Here is a 21,270-nt window from a genome sequence, read left to right on the forward strand (position 1 = left end):
GAGGTGTGGCGAACGTTAGGGGCAATCCAGAAAACTGAGGTTTCCATGAATACTTGTTTCATCAAAGCATGTATATAGACATAGGTAGTGACATTTATCATGTCCTGAAAATGTCCTTGTTTATGTGTCTAGAGCGGGGCCTCATTCTCCGAGCCATTGCCGGGTGAGGTGAGGCAATCTTCCCACACAGAGTTGGGTAAGTTCTTAACCTGGTTGTTGAACAATGCACAGATTATCTGATGGCGACTACTATAGCGCATAATTTATGTGGCTATCATAATTACGAATGGCTGAGCTGAGTTTTTATTGATTATCATCCGCAGATTACTGTACTTTATATCACAAGATAGTAGACTCTCCATGACTGTACCTTGTATTACCAATACGTTTTTCTCTCATTTCTGCAGGGAAGACTTCCTCCAAATTCGAACTAATCGGGAGGACATGGTAGGATGGTCCTTGTGACCACTTATGTGACTATTCACAGGCAAAGTATGGTCTGTTAGATTCTTTGTTATTATATCCTTGTTTTGTGCACCTTTAATAGTGTAAATTGCAGTAGCATACCAGTTAGCTTGGCCCTGACGAATGCCGGTGAACATCCACCTTACGGCAGAAACATGTTGGCCTGATTTACTACCAAGCAAAATAGACAGTGATTTTTTCACACTGTCCCTACACTGTGTTTTAACCTGACGTCCAGGTGAATATTAATAAAATTTCTCTATTTGCCTTGACCGCCATTTTAAGACACATCACTTCACTTCTTGCACTGCATTCATCAGCTTCACCAGTGGTGAGGACTCTTGCATTGACTGTACTATGGCCTAGTGACTCAAAGCCAATACGTCTGGGCTTTGATACACAGACCTAGTTCAAGATGTCCTACATGATGAGGCTCCGCCACTTGGGTGGGCTGATAGGACTCAAACTATTATGTTGAGTGCCTTTCCATCACGTGATAGCAGATGTATTGCACACGCATTGTGCCGAGTCCAGTGATAACCTATTCAACTCAGCTAGTTTAGACCTTCAAGTTTCTTTGTTGTTTATATAGTTCTACTGGGGGTATTAACTTGAATGGTCGATAAATATTTTCCCTCTGACCCTCCTCTGAAAGTTGTTGTTTTTCTAAGGCTTGGACCCCACTTGTACTACAACTGCAGTCATTGGCGTTAGTCACTTCATTACGAGCATGCAATGGGAGGGTGGAGCCTGACAGGCCCGGGCGAACTACCTTTAATCGTTTAAACCAGACTTTTGTGATAGACTATATATTCATGGAGGCCAGGCATTGGGATATGTTGCTTGAGTTTAGGGTCTTTGACAGGTACGATAGCAACCATAATGCTTTGGTTCTCTCTCTTAAACCAGGGAGCTTTGGGCTAAATAATCCACCACCTACCCAAAAAAAAAGTGCCTCACAAAAACTAATAATTTCCAATTGTAGGTGAAGGGTTAAATGGCCAGATTTTCAGGATTCCCCGAGGAAACTTGCTGACTTGTATGAGACTGCAATTCCATTTATTGCTGAAATGGAGGACCCTGAATGCATGGGAAGGGCCACTGATATACACAACCAATTAGTGGCCACTTTAAAAGATGCCCTTTGCCCCTTGGTAAGGACTAGTCAGCCTCGGGCCAATAAACATTTGTGGTTTAACGCCCTATGCCGTAAGTCTAAAAAAGCCTTGTTGTCAGCATTAAAAACCCATGACGTTGGAGCTATTAAAGTCCAACGTACTCTGTACAAGAAGGCAATTAGTGACGCCAAGAGGGAACGGGAGGTTCTCCTGTGGGCGGAGTTGGGAGCTGCACTCACTTCTAGGGACTCTGAATCATTTTGGTCTATTGTGGCAACCGGCCTTCATGGCATTAATCCTGTCCCTGTCCCCAATATTTCTCGGGAATTTGGGAAAGGCACTTTGCTGGCTTATATGGAATCCCTCAGACAGACATCACAATCCGTGATATTTCCGATTCCCAAAACGTCCTTGATCCTGAAGAGTGTGGAATGACGACTATGGTCCTCAGTCCCCACCTCCAGGCTGAACTCTTTACATTGAGAGAGGTTGAGGCAGCAATAGGCAAACTCCTTCCCAATAAGGCCCCGGGGTTAGACAAAATACCAGGGGATCTGTTTAGAACACAGCCCAAAATCTGGGCACCTTATCTGCTCTTTCTATTTAATGGGGTCTTTCAGGGTGCCGATCTGCCCCCAACCTGGCTGGGGGCTGAGATCGTGCCAATCCTTAAAAAGGGCTGTTCGCTTACCCCTTCGAATTATAGACCAATTAGCTTAGTTGACACATCACAAAAGCTAATAGGGAGGATTATCCTTGATAGGATTCTTGGATGGATGGATGAAAATGAGATCCTATCTACATTCCAGGCAGGATTTAGGTCTGGCACTTCCACTTTAGATCAGATATTTCACTTGCAGGTCCTATATTGGAAGGTAGCAAAGGTGGAGGGTGGCAGCCTCTACCTTGTGTTCGTGGACTTGCGGGCAGCCTTCGACTTAGTTCCTCGAGCGAAATTGTGGAGGGTATTGGCAGACCTAGGACTTCCGTCTTACCTGTTGTCCATTCTCTCAAGGCTCCACACAAATAATTATGCCCAGGTTAGGTGTGGTAGGTATGGCGATCTCCTGGATCAATTTCCTGTCCAAAAAGGGGTTCGCCAAGGGTGCGTGTTGGCCCCCACGCTATTCAGCCTTTACATTAATGGACTTGTGGACTATCTGAACGGCGTGGTGGGTAACGATGCCCCTAAGCTGGCCACGGGGAGGGTCTCTGCACTGATGTTTGCAGACGACACTCTGTTGTTGTCTAAAACGTCGTTGGGAATTCAAAAGACACTTGATGGTTTTGTAGAGTTTTGTGCACTCCGGGGATTGGAAATCAACCTGGAAAAAACAAAGTTTATAATATTCAATCCCCCCAAGCGGACACGCCCAAACCCTGCCCTACATGGTATTCCCCTTGAGATGGTTAAGACGTTTGTTTATTTGGGTGTTACCCTTACAGAGAATTTTGAGTGGAACACACAGATTGTCAAGTCAGAACTAAAATTATCACAGCTAGCGGGGGGAATTAGTAAAGTAACCAAGAGGTCTACATTTAAGCCGATGTCCCCGGCCTTGGAAATATATTGTCGCCAGGCTAGAACTGCAGTAACCTATGGCGTGGAGCTCTGGGGGCACAAAAAAATATCGACCATTTCAAGGGTGGAACAAACCTTTATGAGGAATCTAATTGGATTACCTGCTAGCACACCCCTGATCCCCCTAAGAATGGACCTTGGGATGGAGTCAATAGAGGAAATCGTGAGTGCAAGACCTATAATGTACTGGAAGAGGTTGTGGTCAACTTTGGAATTGGCCGCCTACAGAGCAGAACTATCTGAGATCTGGACTTCTCTTAAAAGTATAAAGATACCGTGGTTGGAGCATATCAGGACAGACAGTTTTCGGTTGGGTCTTCTGGACCTGTGGGAAAAACCGGAGACTTTTTGCCCTGGATTACCAAAACTAGAACTTCGAGCTCTGATACGTATCCAGACCACTCAAATACTTCTGAGCTCTGCAACTATGGGCAGGCTAACGTCTGAGTTCCTCTTAGTTAAATCAGAGTTTAAAATCGAGGAATTCATGGATTTAATTGAACCACCTCTCGCCAGAAAACTGTATCTTCAGTTAAGGCACGGCACCTTACCCGTCAGGTCATTTACATCCAAATGGTCCAAAACTAACATTGTAGCGTGCCCTGCTTGTGACTACAGAATTGAAGATGTACCACATGTTTTGTTCTTTTGTCCTGCTTATTCTGTAATTAGAAACTGCTGGCTGATTCTGATTTGTAAGAACCTTACATTTCTGCATTACTTTCAGGCATGTAGAATATTGACTTATGACACCCACCCCCCCATTGTGTTCGCCGTATCTCGTTATCTATTTAGCATGTGGCGTAGGAGACAAATATTTTTAACTTAAATGTTAGTATTCATGAAATTACTGTCTCTTCTTATTGATAACTTATAGTTTAATTCTCTTTTTAAATCTTTTAAATGATTATTTATTGTTTTAATAACTTGTGCTGGCTTGTATTTTTATGTGCACTTTTATGGTCTCTGACCAAAATAAAGTTATCAAACAAACAAACGAAATTAAATTTGAGAACAAAGCATCATCTTGTACATGAGTAAATGACACCGTGTTTCAAAATATTATTTGCAATTTCACAATCGTGCAGAGTGCTGGTTGGGTTAAAGACAGGTGACAATTTCAGGAGGGAGAAAGCTAATTAAAAGCCATTTGTGGGTTTAAAAAATGTGAGGCTCCCCTCTGAATACTGTCTGTTGGTGTAGTAAGTTGGAAAAACTATGTGGTATGGCTGGGGAGCCTTACCATGTAATATTAACACAATACCCCAAAGTGGACCTTGGATTTGTACTAGTAATCCTTAGCTCAGTCCTGGTAGAGTGACAACGAGCAGTCAGACTTACTTATAGGAACATGTGTTAAGCAGTTCAGAGTACCAATATGGACAATAAGTAATTGACACGACTTGAAAGAAATCCAACACCAATTTATTAAATAGAGCTTATTTTATGTAAATTTAGACACCAAAGCAAAATCAACACTAGGCGTATAACCGAAGTTATCAATTTTTAAAGTGGTCAGAAAATCAGTACCAGGAATGTTAAATTTCACAATCCCTCAGCTAAGGGTTAGGTTTTATCCAGGGAAGAAAATTCTGGGTTTGCTCCTAAATTCGGGCCTTAGCTTGAAACCTCATTTATCTACAAATAGACAGGCACTCCAATTTACAATTTCTGGACTTCAAGATTTTACAAGGTGCATTGGGCATAAGTACCTGGAATTATTGCTTGATACCTATAAGGCCAAATGTGTTCAAATGGCCACCTTAGGCATCACATTTTGGGGGTATGCCAATACTGACTGTATTCAAGTGATAGAGAACAAATTACTGAGAAATTTCTTCGCTATTGATCAAGGAATCCCTACCAAAAATTGCACATGAAGAGTTAGGTATGTCATATATTGCTGATTTTATTCAGGTTTGCCCTCTTTTAATGTGGGGCTTGGTTTGGTATAAAGAGCATTTTCATTTTAATAGGATTATATTCCAAGATTGTCCTTTGGCAAACCCCCGGCAAAATTAAAAAAAAACTTGGTATACCACCTCAAAAAGAATTACTGGAACTATGTTATGGATAGATGGCTCAGTAAGAGTACTGCAGGGGAACTGACATGTAGGTTCCTCAACATTAAAGGTAACATGCAACAAGATTAACGTTACAAATGGGGGTGGGGTCGCACACTACTCACACACCGGCGGTGTCGCCCCTAAGGACTCTGGTCAATGTAGTAAAGTGTTCGCGATGCATCATCTTTCGATCTTCTGCTATCTTCGCTGTCTTCGCCATCCCTGGACACGTGTTTCGGGGTATTACCCCTCATCAGCAGGGATAGCCCGTGTACTGGGGTTGCCGATGGCTGCCAATATCTGCCAGGTATAGTACCACTCAGGCGCGTAGGTGCGGGATCCCAGTCTCGTCAGCCCGCTGCTCAAGGGAGCTTTAAAGTTACAAATGGGGGTGGGGTCGCACACTACTCACACACCGGCGGTGTCGCCCCTAAGGACTCTGGTCAATGTAGTAAAGTGTTCGCGATGCATCATCTTTCGATCTTCTGCTATCTTCGCTGTCTTCGCCATCCCTGGACACGTGTTTCGGGGTATTACCCCTCATCAGCAGGGATAGGCCGTGTACTGGGGTTGCCGATGGCTGCCAATATCTGCCAGGTATAGTACCACTCAGGCGCGTAGGTGTGTGAGTAGTGTGCGACCCCACCCCCATTTGTAACTTTAAAGCTCCCTTGAGCAGCAGGCTGACGAGCCTGGGATCCCGCACCTACGCGCCTGAGTGGTACTATCCCTGGCAGATATTGGCAGCCATCGGCAACCCCAGTACACGGCCTATCCCTGCTGATGAGGGGTAATACCCCGAAACACGTGTCCAGGGATGGCGAAGACAGCGAAGATAGCAGAAGATCGAAAGATGATGCATCGCGAACACTTTACTACATTGACCAGAGTCCTTAGGGGCGACACCGCCGGTGTGTGAGTAGTGTGTGACCCCAACCCCATTTGTAACTTTAAAACTCCCTTGAGCAGCGGGCTGACGAGCCTGGGATCCCGCACCTACGCGCCTGAGTGGTACTATACGTGGCAGATATTGGCAGCCATCGGCAACACCAGTACACGGCCTATCCCTGCTGATGAGGGGTAATTCCCCGAAACACGTGTCCAGCGATGGCAAAGACAGCGAAGATAGCAGAAGATCGAAAGATGATGCATCGCGAACACTTTACTACATTGACCAGAGTCCTTAGGGGCGACACCGCCGGTGTGTGAGTAGTGTGCGACCCCACCCCCATTTGTAACTTTAAAGCTCCCTTGAGCAGCGGGCTGATGAGCCTGGGATCCCGCACCTACGCGCCTGAGTGGTACTATCCCTGGCAGATATTTGCAGCCATCGGCAACCCCAGTACACGGCCTATCCCTGCTGATGAGGGGTAATACCCCGAAACACGTGTCCAGGGATGGCGAAGACAGCGAAGATAGCAGAAGATCGAAAGATGATGCATCGCGAACACTTTACTACATTGACCAGAGTCCTTAGGGGCGACACCGCCGGTGTGTGAGTAGTGTGCGACCCCACCCCCATTTGTAACTTTAACGCTCCCTTGAGCAGCGGGCTGACGAGCCTGGGATCCCGCACCTACGCGCCTGAGTGGTACTATACCTGGCAGATATTGGCAGCCATCGGCAACCCCAGTACACAGCCTATCCCTGCTGATGAGGGGTAATACCCCGAAACACGTGTCCAGGGATGGCGAAGACAGCGAAGATAGCAGAAGATCGAAAGATGATGCATCGCGAACACTTTACTACATTGACCAGAGTCCTTAGGGGCGACACCGCCGGTGTGTGAGTAGTGTGCGACCCCACCCCCATTTGTAACTTTAAAGCTCCCTTGAGCAGCGGGCTGACGAGCCTGGGATCCCGCACCTACGCGCCTGAGTGGTACTATACCTGGCAGATATTGGCAGCCATCGGCAACCCCAGTACACGGCCTATCCCTGCTGATGAGGGGTAATACCCCGAAACACGTGTCCAGGGATGGCGAAGACAGCGAAGATAGCAGAAGATCGAAAGATGATGCATCGCGAACACTTTACTACATTGACCAGAGTCCTTAGGGGCGACACCGCCGGTGTGTGAGTAGTGTGCGACCCCACCCCCATTTGTAACTTTAAATCTCCCTTGAGCAGCGGGCTGACGAGCCTGGGATCCCGCACCTACGCGCCTGAGTGGTACTATACCTGGCAGATATTGGCAGCCATCGGCAACCCCAGTACACCGCCTATCCCTGCTGATGAGGGGTAATACCCCGAAACACGTGTCCAGGGATGGCGAAGACAGCGAAGATAGCAGAAGATCGAAAGATGATGCATCGCGAACACTTTACTACATTGACCAGAGTCCTTAGGGGCGACACCACCAGTGTGTGAGTAGTGTGCGACCCCACCCCCATTTGTAACTTTAAAGCTCCCTTGAGCAGCGGGCTGACGAGCCTGGGATCCCGCACCTACGCGCCTGAGTGGTACTATACCTGGCAGATATTGACAGCCATCGGCAACCCCAGTACACGGCCTATCCCTGCTGATGAGGGGTAATACCCCGAAACACGTGTCCAGGGATGGCGAAGGCAGCGAAGATAGCAGAAGATCGAAAGATGATGCATCGCGAACACTTTACTACATTGACCAGAGTCCTTAGGGGCGACACCGCCGGTGTGTGAGTAGTGTGCGACCCCACCCCCATTTGTAACTTTAAAGCTCCCTTGAGCAGCGGGCTCACAAGCCTGGGATCCCGCACCTACGCGCCTGAGTGGTACTATACCTGGCAGATATTGGCAGCCATCGGCAACCCCAGTACACGGCCTATCCCTGCTGATGAGGGGTAATATCCCGAAACACGTGTCCAGGGATGGCGAAGACAGCGAAGATAGCAGAAGTTCGAAAGATGATGCATCGCAAACACTTTACTACATTGACCAGATTCCTTAGGGGCGACACCGCCGGTGTGTGAGTAGTGTGCGACCCCACCCCCATTTGTAACTTTAAAGCTCCCTTGAGCAGCGGGCTGACGAGCCTGGGATCCCGCACCTACGCGCCTGAGTGGTCCTTTACCTGGCAGATATTGGCAGCCATCGGCATCCCCAGTACACGGCCTATCCCTGCTGATGAGGGGTAATACCCCGAAACACGTGTCCAGGGATGGCGAAGACAGCGAAGAGAGCAGAAGATCGAAAGATGATGCATCGCGAACACTTTACTACATTGACCAGAGTCCTTAGGGGCGACACCGCCGGTGTGTGAGTAGTGTGCGACCCCACCCCCATTTATAACTTTAAAGCTCCCTTGAGCAGCGGGCTGACGAGCCTGGGATCCCGCACCTACGCGCCTGAGTGGTACTATCCCTGGCAGATATTGGCAGCCATCGGCAACCCCAGTACACGGCCTATCCCTGCTGATGAGGGGTAATACCCCGAAACACGTGTCCAGGGATGGCGAAGACAGCGAAGATAGCAGAAGATCGAAAGATGATGCATCGCGAACACTTTACTACATTGACCAGAGTCCTTAGGGGCGACACCGCCGGTGTGTGAGTAGTGTGCGACCCCACCCCCATTTGTAACTTTAAAGCTCCCTTGAGCAGCGGGCTCACGAGCCTGGGATCCCGCACCTACGCGCCTGAGTGGTACTATACCTGGCAGATATTGGCAGCCATCGGCAACCCCAGTACACGGCCTATCCCTGCTGATGAGGGGTAATATCCCGAAACACGTGTCCAGGGATGGCGAAGACAGCGAAGATAGCAGAAGTTCGAAAGATGATGCATCGCAAACACTTTACTACATTGACCAGAGTCCTTAGGGGCGACACCGCCGGTGTGTGAGTAGTGTGCGACCCCACCCCCATTTGTAACTTTAAAGCTCCCTTGAGCAGCGGGCTGACGAGCCTGGGATCCCGCACCTACGCGCCTGAGTGGTCCTTTACCTGGCAGATATTGGCAGCCATCGGCATCCCCAGTACACGGCCTATCCCTGCTGATGAGGGGTAATACCCCGAAACACGTGTCCAGGGATGGCGAAGACAGCGAAGAGAGCAGAAGATCGAAAGATGATGCATCGCGAACACTTTACTACATTGACCAGAGTCCTTAGGGGCGACACCTCCGGTGTGTGAGTAGTGTGCGACCCCACCCCCATTTATAACTTTAAAGCTCCCTTGAGCAGCGGGCTGACGAGCCTGGGATCCCGCACCTACGCGCCTGAGTGGTACTATCCCTGGCAGATATTGGCAGCCATCGGCAACCCCAGTACACGGCCTATCCCTGCTGATGAGGGGTAATACCCCGAAACACGTGTCCAGGGATGGCGAAGACAGCGAAGATAGCAGAAGATCGAAAGATGATGCATCGCGAACACTTTACTACATTGACCAGAGTCCTTAGGGGCGACACCGCCGGTGTGTGAGTAGCGTGCGACCCCACCCCCATTTGTAACTTTAAAACTCCCTTGAGCAGCGGGCTGACGAGCCTGGGATCCCGCACCTACGCGCCTGAGTGGTACTATACCTGGCAGATATTGGCAGCCATCGGCAACACCAGTACACGGCCTATCCCTGCTGATGAGGGGTAATTCCCCGAAACACGTGTCCAGGGATGGCAAAGACAGCGAAGATAGCAGAAGATCGAAAGATGATGCATCGCGAACACTTTACTACATTGACCAGAGTCCTTAGGGGCGACACCGCCGGTGTGTGAGTAGTGTGCGACCCCACCCCCATTTGTAACTTTAAAGCTCCCTTGAGCAGCGGGCTGACGAGCCTGGGATCCCGCACCTACGCGCCTGAGTGGTACTATCCCTGGCAGATATTTGCAGCCATCGGCAACCCCAGTACACGGCCTATCCCTGCTGATGAGGGGTAATACCCCGAAACACGTGTCCAGGGATGGCGAAGACAGCGAAGATAGCAGAAGATCGAAAGATGATGCATCGCGAACACTTTACTACATTGACCAGAGTCCTTAGGGGCGACACCGCCGGTGTGTGAGTAGTGTGCGACCCCACCCCCATTTGTAACTTTAAATCTCCCTTGAGCAGCGGGCTGACGAGCCTGGGATCCCGCACCTACGCGCCTGAGTGGTACTATACCTGGCAGATATTGGCACCCATCGGCAACCCCAGTACACGGCCTATCCCTGCTGATGAGGGGTAATACCCCGAAACACGTGTCCAGGGATGGCGAAAACAGCGAAGATAGCAGAAGATCGAAAGATGATGCATCGCGAACACTTTACTACATTGACCAGAGTCCTTAGGGGCGACACCGCCGGTGTGTGAGTAGTGTGCGACCCCACCCCCATTTGTAACTTTAAAGCTCCCTCGAGCAGCGGGCTGACGAGCCTGGGATCCCGCACCTACGCGCCTGAGTGGTACTATACCTGGCAGATATTGGCAGCCATCGGCATCCCCAGTACACGGCCTATCCCTGCTGATGAGGGGTAATACCCCGAAACACGTGTCCAGGGATGGCGAAGACAGCGAAGATAGCAGAAGATCGAAAGATGATGCATCGCGAACACTTTACTACATTGACCAGAGTCCTTAGGGGCGACACCGCCGGTGTGTGAGTAGTGTGCGACCCCACCCCCATTTGTAACTTTAAAGCTCCCTTGAGCAGCGGGCTGACGAGCCTGGGATCCCGCACCTACGCGCCTGAGTGGTACTATCCCTGGCAGATATTTGCAGCCATCGGCAACCCCAGTACACGGCCTATCCCTGCTGATGAGGGGTAATACCCCGAAACACGTGTCCAGGGATGGCGAAGACAGCGAAGATAGCAGAAGATCGAAAGATGATGCATCGCGAACACTTTACTACATTGACTAGAGTCCTTAGGGGCGACACCGCCGGTGTGTGAGTAGTGTGCGACCCCACCCCCATTTGTAACTTTAAAGCTCCCTTGAGCAGCGGGCTGACGAGCCTGGGATCCCGCACCTACGCGCCTGAGTGGTACTATACCTGGCAGATATTGGCAGCCATCGGCAACCCCAGTACACGGCCTATCCCTGCTGATGAGGGGTAATACCCGGAAACACGTGTCCAGGGATGGCGAAGACAGCGAAGATAGCAGAAGATCGAAAGATGATGCATCGCGAACACTTTACTACATTGACCAGAGTCCTTAGGGGCGACACCGCCGGTGTGTGAGTAGTGTGCGACCCCACCCCCATTTGTAACTTTAAAGCTCCCTTGAGCAGCGGGCTGACGAGCCTGGGATCCCGCACCTACGTGCCTGAGTGGTACTATACCTGGCAGATATTGGCAGCCATCGGCAACTCCAGTACACGGCCTATCCCTGCTGATGAGGGGTAATACCCCGAAACACGTGTCCAGGGATGGCGAAGACAGCGAAGATAGCAGAAGATCGAAAGATGATGCATCGCAAACACTTTACTACATTAACCAGAGTCCTTAGGGGCGACACCGCCGGTGTGTGTGTAGTGTGCGACCCCACCCCATTTGTAACTTTAAAGCTCCCTTGATCAGCGGGCTGACGAGCCTGGGATCCCGCACCTACGCGCCTGAGTGGTACTATACCTGGCAGATATTGGCAGCCATCGGCAACCCCAGTACACGGCCTATCCCTGCTGATGAGGGGTAATACCCCGAAACACGTGTCCAGGGATGGCGAAGATAGCAGAAGATCGAAAGATGATGCATCGCGAACACTTTACTACATTGACCAGAGTCCTTAGGGGCGACACCGCCGGTGTGTGAGTAGTGTGCGACCCCACCCCCATTTGTAACTTTAAAGCTCCCTTGAACAGCGGGCTGACGAGCCTGGGATCCCGCACCTACGCGCCTGAGTGGTACTATACCTGGCAGATATTGGCAGCCATCGGCAACCCCAGTACACGGCCTATCCCTGCTGATGAGGGGTAATACCCCGAAACACGTGTCCAGGGATGGCGAAGGCAGCGAAGATAGCAGAAGATCGAAAGATGATGCATCGCGAACACTTTACTACATTGACCAGAGTCCTTAGGGGCGACACCGCCGGTGTGTGAGTAGTGTGCGACCCCACCCCCATTTGTAACTTTAAAGCTCCCTTGAGCAGCGGGCTGACGAGCCTGGGATCCCGCACCTACGCGCCTGAGTGGTACTATACCTGGCAGATATTGGCAGCCATCGGCAACCCCAGTACACGGCCTATCCCTGCTGATGAGGGGTAATATCCCGAAACACGTGTCCAGGGATGGCGAAGACAGCGAAGATAGCAGAAGTTCGAAAGATGATGCATCGCGAACACTTTACTACATTGACCAGAGTCCTTAGGGGCGACACCGCCGGTGTGTGAGTAGTGTGCGACCCCACCCCCATTTGTAACTTTAAAGCTCCCTCGAGCAGCGGGCTGACGAGCCTGGGATCCCGCACCTACGCGCCTGAGTGGTACTATACCTGGCAGATATTGGCAGCCATCGGCATCCCCAGTACACGGCCTATCCCTGCTGATGAGGGGTAATACCCCGAAACACGTGTCCAGGGATGGCGAAGACAGCGAAGAGAGCAGAAGATCGAAAGATGATGCATCGCGAACACTTTACTACATTGACCAGAGTCCTTAGGGGCGACACCGCCGGTGTGTGAGTAGTGTGCAACAAGATTAACTTTTAAATCGAATAGAGCCGCCGCTTGCTAAAACACTATACCTTAAATTTAGGTACGGTATTCTTCCAATTAATAGTTTTGTCAGCAACTGGAATGGGGTTGATATTTTGCCTTGCTGCCCAGCATGTGAATCAGCACTTGAGTCAGAAACACACTTCTTATTTTTCTGTCCCATGTACCAGGAGACAAGAAGAATATGGCTAATCCTGATCTGCTGTATTCTAGCAACAACCCGATTAAGTGAGATTACCAGAATCCTGAAAAGTGATACCTCAGAATATTTGGTCTTTGCCCTATCTAGATACCTGCTTCATGCATGGGTTATAAGAAGCAGCATAGTTAAAATAATGAATAATTAAAAAAAAGTTGAACCAGGCTGAAAGGATTATAGTGAGTGGAAGTTGAAAATAGTATGTAGAAGGCATCTTACATGGCATTACAATTGATGGAATTTATAGGATGTAAATGTTATTGTTATTAAGTTGATCAAATATGTTAGAGGTAGAATATAAACTGCCTACAGATGTATGGCATATTTAGGTTAAATTGATATTGCAATAAATTATAAATGACTTTTTATACTTGTAAATATTTTAACTTTAGTATAATTTGATTTTAGATGTTAAATGATATCAGCACGATGAACTTAATCAAACTCTAACATATGTATGGTTGTTACTGGAATGATATTATATGGTCCCTGGTTACGCTAAACATAGCTGCTTGGGGATGCTTTCCATGATTTATGCTTAGGATTGAGGTGCTAGACACCACATGTATTGTAGTAATTCAACCAAGATCCTGAAGAGAGACTGTCTCGTTTTCCTTAATTAACTCTTCCTTTAAAAAAAGAAATACATAAAAAAATCCTTTTGATGAACTGTATATGTTGTGCTTTTATGGTTTTAATGTAAAATCTAATAAAGATATTGCTACTTCTCCAGGATTGTTTGCTCTTAGACAATGTGGCTCATATTCCATCGTAACAATACCTAAAAAACATTTAATGAATTAGGCAGTCAAACCTATACTCTGGAGGAATAACAAAAAGGATCTTGCATGGATTAAACAAACTTTTTCCCACAGGGTGGCTACTGAAAGGGAGAATTCTGCCGACCATTCAGAAGTACGCCCTGGTTAAACCTGTAAGTGGATTAGAGCCCTATCTTCTCTTGAATATGTCTAATATGCAGAAACCTCTTCTAACATTTTAAAGGCTTGATATCTTTCACCAGCTTTGGTTTCCATAGGGGACCTGGTATAAATTGCCCAATCTGCATGCTTTAGTTGCAATAATATTTCGATCTGTGATTCCATGCATATTGTACTTGTGTGTCCAATGTTTTCCTACATACGTCACAATCATATCACGCCTCTGTTGGTCCCGGCTTATTTCAGGCAAATCAGACCATCATATCTTTATTTACAGCTGCTGGCAATACCAAATGTATGAATCTCTGTTTGTTGTTTTCTTTCTGATGTCCTCTCGAATACCTATAAAGTTTGCAATGCAGGGATTCCGTTATCATTGGGATAATACGGGTCCTTTTTGATTTCTTTTTTTAACTGTTTTTAAACTGTTCAGATCAATTTTTATATGATGTCATTTTATCTGAGGTTTTATTATGTATTGTTGCTGCTACACAGGGAGCTGTTTACTTTTATATCAACTGCTGTTGTATACTTATATGATTTTACTATACAATCGAATATAGTCTAACCCCTTCCGTGCTCCCGTCAGCCACTGGCCAACGGGAGCACTACCTCCCCACTGCTGCCGACGGCCAACGGCCGACGGAGCCCCGCCCACCCTTTAGAACGCCCGTACCGCTGCAGAAAAACCGCCGCGGTTAAGGCGTTAATGAACTGAATTGAACAGTACATTGCAGAACTGTCAAACTTTACGATTGTGGTCAATGGGGAGCATCTCAGCTGACAACCAGTCCTTTGTGGGGTGAGTTCAATGTAACCCACTTGTATTTAAGGTCTTGCTGGTCCCTAGATCAAGCTTCGACAGTCAGAACAATTTTATCTTGAGCAGGCAGTCTGGGTGCAGAGGTGACGTGGCTGTCCTTGGTGCTGAACTGGGAGCTGTGGGAGATGTCAAAACACACTTGTGACACTTGGTCACTTGCAGGTTGTATTCAGAGGAGCCCCTTGCAGGTTAAGCTTGGAGGGGAGCCAGGGCCAGGAGTCCCCCGGCAGAACAGCTCTGCCTTGCTCGGGCATCTCAGGTGCAGAGGTGTACCTGGTTATACGTGGTGCTGAACGGGAGCCGCAGGGCTGACTTTACCAGCGCAGATAGGTTTGGGATGCAAGCCCACAACAACTGCACCACAGAAGTTGAGGGTCAATGATGGAGGATATTTCTCTCTTCTTGGAGGGTTGAGTAAAGCAGTTAGTAGTAAGCCAAACCACCAACAAACCTGGCCACAACAAATGCAGCTATGAAGCAAATCACTTTCCAGAAGTCCTACCAACTCAGTGAGGTTCAGGACTATGCTTCCCAGAAGGCACCTTGCTGGATACTTTCAGGCTGGTCCTCGACAGGGCCTGGTGGACAGTCCTTTTTGGTGTCTGAAGTGCAGTTTGTGCCTGCCGACTGCAGAGGACTAGTACCTCGAGCCCTAGGGAGTCCTGGTGAAGTCTTCTGGTTGCAGAGGGGTTCACCTTCCTTTTGGAACCAGTCTCTGGTCCGGGACAAGTCATAATCCAGTTACTGAAGGGGTGCCACCACAGATGCAGCACTTAGCAGCTTCTCTTCGTGGAATCCTGCCTTGTGCAGATACAGGTCTCTTCCTTGTCTTTCTGCTTCAGAGCAGATCTGGAGTTCCGGTGTCAGGGGTGCCCCTCAAATCGTGGATTTATGGGGTGTTTAGAGATGTGAGGGTCAGTAGCCAATAGGCTACTGCTCCTGTGGCTAATCTGCCCCTGAATTGACCACATCTGGGGGTGTCTGTCACCAAACTACCCAGAACCCACTATTATTGGACTTTTCAAGATTGCACAAGCCACCCTCGGCTGTACAGACCCGCTGGCAAATCCTAAAGGTGTGGCTAGCATTTGGGGGTTGTATGCCTTTTGAATACCTAATTTCCTGCCTGCTTGCAAACACGAGTGCCTTGGGGCAACGGGGCCAGCCACGGTCTGTGCAGGTAACAGCGGTGGGGCCGCGTAGAGGGGTATTTCGGGGGACGATGCTGAGGGAAAATTATTATTTATTTAATCTTCCCTCGACAGCGTCCCTCGAAATCCCTCCTACGCAGTCCCACCGCTCCACCACTGTTACCTGTAAGAACCGCGGCTGAACGGGGCTCTTTGTCTTCGCTGGGAGACAAGTCATTTACATATCAGAGGCAGTGTGGCCTTTGAGGCTCACATGTATCATTCACTAGCCATCTTGGGAGGGCAGAGGTGTTACCCTCTTCCTGCCCAGGGCATTTGTATCCATCCTCTGGGAGTGATAGCACTTCCCAGTGGGAGGGCAGACTTCTGTCTTGATGGCAACTGGCGTGGAAAGTTGGAGACAACCACTAAGGATGCCACTCGTAAATGTCAGGTCACCTGGACACCAGGACAGTGTCAGGGGTGAAAATGCACAGTGTTTGATACCAAACAAGAGTGAATTCTGTGGTAACATTATGGCGCTGGCTAACTCAGGGTCATCGGTAACTAGTCCATGTTAAATTATGAACCAGTGGTCACAGTTGTAACAGCTTAGATATTGATTATTCTTTACACAACATACATACTAGATTTGACACTGAAATCATATCATGCACCTTACACATATTGACGGAAAACATAATAGAAACAGAGAATTATTAGCACCGTAAAAGGGTGCTTGATTAGCTAGAAACAGTAGCATTAATCAAATAATAATAACAACAAAGTATTATGTAGACTAATGAGGAGTTTAGCATTCTTATTGATTTCAATTGCAGAGTGTTTTAACAATCTCAACATCGGTGCAAATAAATGTTGATAGAGTTTGCATGCTTGAAAAATTCACTTTAAGTAGTTACCATCTTAAAAAACAAATATTAACGAAAACTATTGTGTTTTCATGATTTTTAGAATTAGTTTACTTACATGCTGCTACTTTTGAAATTCCTATGAGTAGACCATATTTAGGATTGTTCATTTTAAAATAATAATTGCTGACAAAACTACTATTATTTCTTAATATGAAACGTTTGTTTTATTGTATTATGTTATAATAATTATTAATGAGTTGAATTAAAAGAAGATGATACTAGTGCATTGAAATACCTTGCTTATGCCGCATTTTTACATGACATAGTGAAATGAACTTTGACATTTTCTTTCAAATGTTGCTTTAACTGGTCCTGCCTAATGTAACATTTCGACTATGAATGAAGCCTTATTCCATGTGTGTGTAAATTGGTGGGAACCGATGATTGGACTATACCCATGAAGGAGCTACAAATACATTTTTCTTTTTGAAACTAGCCTGTGAGGATGGCAACGACTGTGACTTCTCATGACTAGCATGGGACACAATGCTGGAGTAGCAAACAGTACCTGACTAATTGAAGATGACCGCACAATGGATAGACCACTGTGGTCCGATTGCTGATGTCATAACTGCATCATGTATACTATAAAGACAAACTTCCAAAAGGAGTAGCTAACTGTGTTTTGGACTTCCTGAAGTCTCACCCCTCACTACGACATAAAAAGATTCATCAGAAGACCAATGCCTCTGGGGGTATAGAGTACATTTGTAATCAGTAGAGGCCAGTCTTCTTATGGGTCCAGTGTGCAGGCCAAAGTAAGTAAAGTGAGAAAAAATGTTTCAGCTGCATCAAAACATTGGTAGCAGAGCTGAGGTTAGGTCTAGTGAAGTGAGGGTTTAGGGTGCCAAAATAGATATCTGTGTCCAAGTTCAAAAAGTCTAAGAGTTCATGGTTCGGCAAAAGGAGTGATGGAGCACTGACGTAATCTCGACGACTAGTAGCAGCAAAGGAGTAGTAATAGGGATGTGCGTTGCATTTGCTTTGGCTTAATGACTGCAGTTTTTGTAATGGATGTGTATTATTGAGCAGAGTGAGTAATGGTTAAAGTCCATATGGTTAAAGTCCATGTATGATTGTGGCGCTTGATGCAAAGAAGTTGAAGTTGCAAATGGGTCTGTTGTGGCCTAAGGTCTTGAGATACTTGCCTACATGGTAGACTCAGTGTAGAAGACACTGAGTAAGTTGTCTGCTGTTTGTGATGCTTGTCGTGAGATGTCGTCGACAACATCTTATGGTAAATGGTTTGCTAATGTGTGTTAGTGGTAAATGGTTGGTATAGTTGATCTCAGGTGCAGAGGGAATAACTGTATCAAGTGGAGTGGAATCCCGCTGGTCGAGACTTCATTTGAACTAAATGATTATAGGAAATTTTAGTTAACGTGCTAGAGTTACTGTCCTTTAGTGGAACAGGCAGGTTTTATTCCTGCTTGCATTGTATTGTTTATTTGCTTAGGAAAAAAACTTGCCGAATGAAAATGGAAAGGAGGGTGAGCTGCTGTGAGGAGTGATATTGACACCACAGTGTGTCGCACTGTGATTGGTCGGTTGGTCTAAAGCTTCACTGAGATTGGTTACCAACGTCATAATAGGTCACACTATCATTGGTTGGGATTGCCCAACTGGAGAATTGTGGGAGAAATTTATTTCCTGTATTTTTACGGAAGTTTGTTTGTGAAATTCGCAATTGTTTATATGAAATTTTTCACAGCTTTACGAAACTTAATCAAGGGACAAGAGTCAATACCTGCTGGAAGGCACGCCAAGATACATTATAATGATTGCCAAAGGATTACAAGGGATTACATCCATGTCTTTGGCTTGAAGGTTAAAACTAGCTTACAGAAGGAAATGAGGCACTACGGTGTCCTTGTTATGGGACATTTAATTTGAGAATCACTGAGAGTTTAGGGAGGAAATTATACAAATTGAGACCACCGCCTAGAGCTGCCTAATTCAAGTCATTGAATGCTTTGGAACATATAGCACATCAGAAAGAGAAAGAAAAATACCAAGGGAGATATGAAAGAATACTAGATCATTATGCAGAAGCTAGATGGGATGCACAAAAGAAAGTGTGGAGAACAGATGTTATAATGGGAACAAGACGGTATGCAGTGCTGCCACTTGAAGGAGATGTACAGGGAAAAAGAAAATAGGGAACACATAGAGACAGAAAAGGTCTTGGAAAGGAAGGAGAAGAGAGTGACATAGATGATGAACTTTTGACAGATTTGTTAGTGAATCGTCCGCCACCATATAATGAATCCCAGAATGCGAATGCTTCAAGTAGTACTACCGCTGAAATTTCAAATGCTCCTGAAATCCTGAGATACCAAAAGAGGCAACACGTTTTACTCTTGGAATAGGGAGAATAGAAATAACAGCTCCAGTGAATCTGATTGAATCAAATAGTCCAGATGTGTTGACTGTTCATGTTACTATCGGAGCTGTTGTACCTCTTCAGCAATCTGGGTAACAGGTAAATACTGTTTATAATCTGGCCATACCTGCTGGAATAAATGCAGTACATAATAATCCATTAGAACTGACAATGAGATATGTGCTTTAGACACCCATGATCACAATTCTAAGTACTACTACAGGTGCTATGTGTATAAGTTCTATTCCAAATCATACACAATCTGACTCGACAAATGGAATGATTCAGAGGTTTCCACCTTTCTATTCCCATAGAATACGTGGACCTCCTGAGATTAGTTATCTTCCTGAAATGATTCTACCAATGGTAAGTACCGCTCATGGTACATGTGCATTAAATGTGCAACCTGGATCTACTAGAAATTTGACCAATGGAGATACAAGTCTAAATACTACCAGAGAACAATCAGGATTGACTCCTAAAGAATTTGATGAGTGGCTGAAAGGATATAGTATCCCAAAGAATAATCATAGGGCAGAAACTGTTTCAGCTTTCTCTCCAGTTCCAAATTTCAACTCCAGTTCCTGTTTAATTGCAATGCCAGGTTCAGCTCCAGTATAATTCCAAGAAGGGAAAATGTATTAAATATTAGTAGGCTAAAAGTCGAATTAGAAGAAATAATTCAAGTAAATCTTTTAAATTAAAAAAACAAACATTTTTATTGAACAAAAGCTCATCATACAGTGTAGGACAGAGAGGAACACAGTAGTCAATAAAATATAGCACTGCATTGAATTAAGTACACAATGCAAGTAACAGGTCCTGGACTTAAAACACCTCTGTTGCCTTTAAGGCCTTATGATATACAGGGTTAGACAATATCCATAATCCAATAGCTCTCACACTTGTTGTGTTCCCTCAGTCTGTCACCATAACAGTGCTCTAGAACTCTCGCCAGGCTCCCCATAACTTTTCCCACTTTCTGGGGCAGCCCCCACCTCAAAAGATCTCCTCTTCCGCCCTCTGACACCAATCAAGGTCCACCTCCTATTCTGCAACACTCGTGGGAAGACTTGCACCCCATCTTCTTGGGACATTATGTTTTGCCACTCTGGCTACCATCATCAACCAAATCTTTTGATAACTAGGCTAATCCCCCCCCCTGCACCATAAGAAGACCCAAATTGGCATCAAGAGGCACCTGTAGAGACACAACTCGGGACACCACCCCTGTCACCCCTCACCAGAATCCCTGGATCACTGGGCACTCCCAGAAGATATGGAAGAAGGTGCCCTCTTGGGAGCAGCCCCTAAAGCACTGCAACGTGCCAATCTTATGTAAAAGAGTGCGTGAGTAGTATGACCTTTGCAGGATTTTAAGTTGGACTAGTCGAAACCGGGCTCACATAGCTATTTCCTGGGGTCCCTGTAGAATCTCAGCTTAGTCGTCGTCATCAATTTCACCTAAGTCTTTCATCCAAGCATTTCGTAGGGCTCCCTGCAGGTCTGGGGAGTTATTCATCAATGTCTGGGAAAAAGTGTAAACCCCTTTATCAGGTTCAGTGAGCAAGCAGTCAGCCATGGGTGATGCATCAGCATGTCGGTATCCTCATGAATGTGCACGTGCAGCACATGACCCAACCGAAGATAAAGAAAATGTTTGGTTTCCGTCAACTCATACTCCTGACAAAGGACCTCAAACCTGATCAAGGATCTATTTCTTAACACATCACCCAAATGTTCTTTGGCTATTGTCGCCCATCGGGAGAAGCCTGTTAGGGTGCCAACTTTGCAGAGCAGGGAAACAATTCCATGAGTGGGCCCAATAACCCAGGTGAGAACGGGTAAAGTTTGTAACAAAACAACAATGTCTCAACTGGAAATCAATTAAACAAGGGAAATTAAAATAGTAGTGTATATCACAAGGGACGGGAGTAAAAGAAGAGAAGGAGACCACAATGGAAATGGTAAAGTGAAACAAGTATTATTTGTAGGTAGTTATAAAAGTACTACAGTACA

At 46.6% G+C, this 21,270-nt stretch overlaps 1 long non-coding RNA gene across 2 annotated transcripts in view; it reads left to right on the top strand.

Annotated features, from left to right (window-relative positions):
• The window catches only part of LOC144824896 (uncharacterized), a 78,646-nt gene that overhangs the window by 17,725 nt on the left and 39,651 nt on the right, over positions 1-21,270 (top strand). Inside the window, exons 2-3 of one of the 2 annotated variants that reach the window (XR_013609167.1) lie at positions 408-447; positions 13,918-13,976. This is a non-coding gene — a long non-coding RNA (uncharacterized LOC144824896). The remainder of the gene's footprint in view (positions 1-407; positions 448-13,917; positions 13,977-21,270) is intronic. The other variant, XR_013609166.1, reaches the window with a different exon arrangement.

The sequence above is a fragment of the Lissotriton helveticus genome, chromosome 3_1, assembly GCF_964261635.1.
Source record: "Lissotriton helveticus chromosome 3_1, aLisHel1.1, whole genome shotgun sequence".
Lineage (NCBI taxonomy): Eukaryota > Metazoa > Chordata > Amphibia > Caudata > Salamandridae > Lissotriton > Lissotriton helveticus.